The sequence below is a fragment of the Condylura cristata genome, unplaced genomic scaffold (assembly GCF_000260355.1).
Source record: "Condylura cristata isolate star-nosed mole 26May11 unplaced genomic scaffold, ConCri1.0 scaffold00015, whole genome shotgun sequence".
Taxonomy (NCBI): Eukaryota; Metazoa; Chordata; class Mammalia; order Eulipotyphla; family Talpidae; genus Condylura; species Condylura cristata.
The window spans coordinates 35,892,929-35,895,576 of record NW_004567116.1 but is presented as its reverse complement, the minus strand read 5'-3'; positions in this window follow the sequence as shown (position 1 = coordinate 35,895,576).

Below are 2,648 nucleotides of genomic sequence, written 5' to 3'. Positions count from 1 at the left end.
AAAAAAAGGCATCATCAGAATAAAAACATCTGGAAAAAAATATTGCTGTGGGTTATATGGAAATGATGATATATTACATAATATTGAAGGGAAAATTTGCTTCTTTTGACTTCTAAATCTTCTTTTTGAGTACTTACATATCCTTCCTAGCTTTGAGGAATTGTCTTCCACTCTCAGAAGAGAGAGGAAAGTTTTCTAGGAAGGTCCAGCAATCATTGCTATTGACAAAAACTGACTGAGGCTGGGCTTTCTCATAGCATTAAAACCAAGAAATTAGTAATCAATGTTCTGAGGTAAACCTGAGCATGAGGGCCATGTAAAAGTATAGCATAAGTGTCTTAAATTTGTTTGTGACTGACTCTATTAGTCTTGGTTTGGGGGATGTAAATGGCATCCTGATGAGGATAGCAGTTGTGCTGTTCTTCATTCTTGGAATGTCACTTGCTGGACCAAAATTTCTGACTCCTAAAATTTCTATTTTTCATCCCAAAAGGTTGTCCACAACATTAGGAAACTTTTCTATATCATCTATGTCCATATGTATTCTCTTTTAGGTCTCTGCAAGGTGTTCTCTCCTTGCACCGAATCATAATCATAAATCTCATAAACTCTTGGGATACTTTATGCTGATACCTGTAGATCTCACTTCTCCCTTGCCTGGGGCCTCTCATGGAGGAAGGGCAAGGCAAGCATTTGTGAAAACTTACTGCTCCAGCAGTAGGGAGGGACTGCGTGTGTTTTTGTTTACAGAGGCAGAAAGAATAGTGGCTAAAAGCTTAGCTCTAGGTGCAGACATCCGAAATTACCACTGAGAACTTAATAAAATGATACTAGTTACCTTTGCCTTTGTTGCCTCATCTGTAAAATTGAAGTAATGTATAATATCTTTTTTTTTGAAGATTTATTTATTTATTCATATAGAACTGGGGTACAAGCATTTCCCCATATCGGCTGCATCGCTGATGTCAAAGGTGGGTGACTTTTTGCTGATATCAACTCTATGCTACCCATCTAGAAAAGCCAAGATTTTCAGGGTGATGATTCTTGAATTATATCTGTGCCCTCATTATATGGCAACTAGAGACCAAGAATGTAAATTATCATCTGTAAATCATCCCCAGCTGGAGAAGAGTGCCCTCTAGAAGTACTCCAGTGTCCTGGTATACTCCTTCTGTTCCTCAGACCTCACCACACCTTGCCTCAGTGCTCTCTCTGGCTACTCTGGCTAGAACACAGTCGCTTTCCCGTTACACAAGACACCACACTCTCCAGAGGACTCCAAACTGCGTCAAAAGTCAATTCTTCATTATTGCTTCATTCATCCAAGATAAAAAGCACAATAACCAAAGCATATGAGTTTATGGAAATAAATTTCTTTTTGCAAGGTAACTGTAACTGTAATCTGCCCACAGGTATGTTTGACCTGACAAACAATAAATAGACTTCCTCTGGATGTATGTCTGAAGCTCTAGCTATTTCCTACTCATACTCCACCCCTATTTCCACTCATATTCCACTGCTTTTTTTTTTTAACCACTTTTGTTAAGAAAACCTAGAGCCAGTATCCAAGTATATTGTGTTTCAGAGAATGTGTAATATGACAACATTTGAAGGTATCTGGCCATTTCTTCCTTCTTTACTAAGTAGTGACATTAATTAAAAAAAATTATATCATTTCATTCATTTAAAGTAGTGAGAGAAGTGGTAAATGAGTCTGAGTCTGAGTGAAGGTGTTGGAAGTCCTTCTCTTCAGGAGAGTCTTCTCTGCTATCTAAGTTGGAAGCTCTGGATGCTTTGATTATCTCTGCTCTTAGTGTGGTATTCTCTTTCTGAGGTTTGAGATATCAATTTACTAAGGAATCTCTAAGGGGACTTCAAAAAGGAAAGTAAGAAATGTAATTTTGAAAGTAAGAAATGAAATTGAGCTGACCCTGTAATGGAATGAGTTCCTACATATAGACTAAGTTTCTCTCTCTCTCTCTCTCTCTCTCTCTCTCTCTCTATATATATATATATATATACATACACATATATTTATACATATACATACATATGTGTGTATATATGTGTGTGTGTGTGTGTATTGCTCATTTTTATTTTGCTTTATCCTCCCAGGTTTAGTCCCTGTGAAATTCCCACCACCTACTCACCTGTACACCACCACCATAATCCCCTGTGCTCTTTGTTCCCATGTTTTAATCCCTCTCCCTCCCCTTCCCTTGCAGAATGTCTCTTATTTATGGTTGCCTGCTAGTCTTGTTTTTGTTTTTTATTTATTATTATTTTTTCCTGATCGCTTATTTGGTTCACCCACAAGTGAAACCATCAGATATTTTTCTTTTCCCTTCTGACTTTTTTCACTGAGCATAATCCCTTCCAGCTACATCCATGTTGCTGTAAATGGCATGAGTTTATTTTGATTGCTGAGTAGTATTCCCATGTGTGTGTGTGTGTATACCACATCTTCTTGATCCAGTCAGCTATCTTTGGGCATTTAGTTTGTTTCCACATCTCACCTATTATAAATAGTTACTTGCATTATATTTCTATTAAAAATATTGCTGTGGGCTCACCCCAGTGAGAATGGCACATCTTCAAACAACTAGCAACAACAATTGGTGAGGATGTGGAGAAAAAGGAACTCTCCT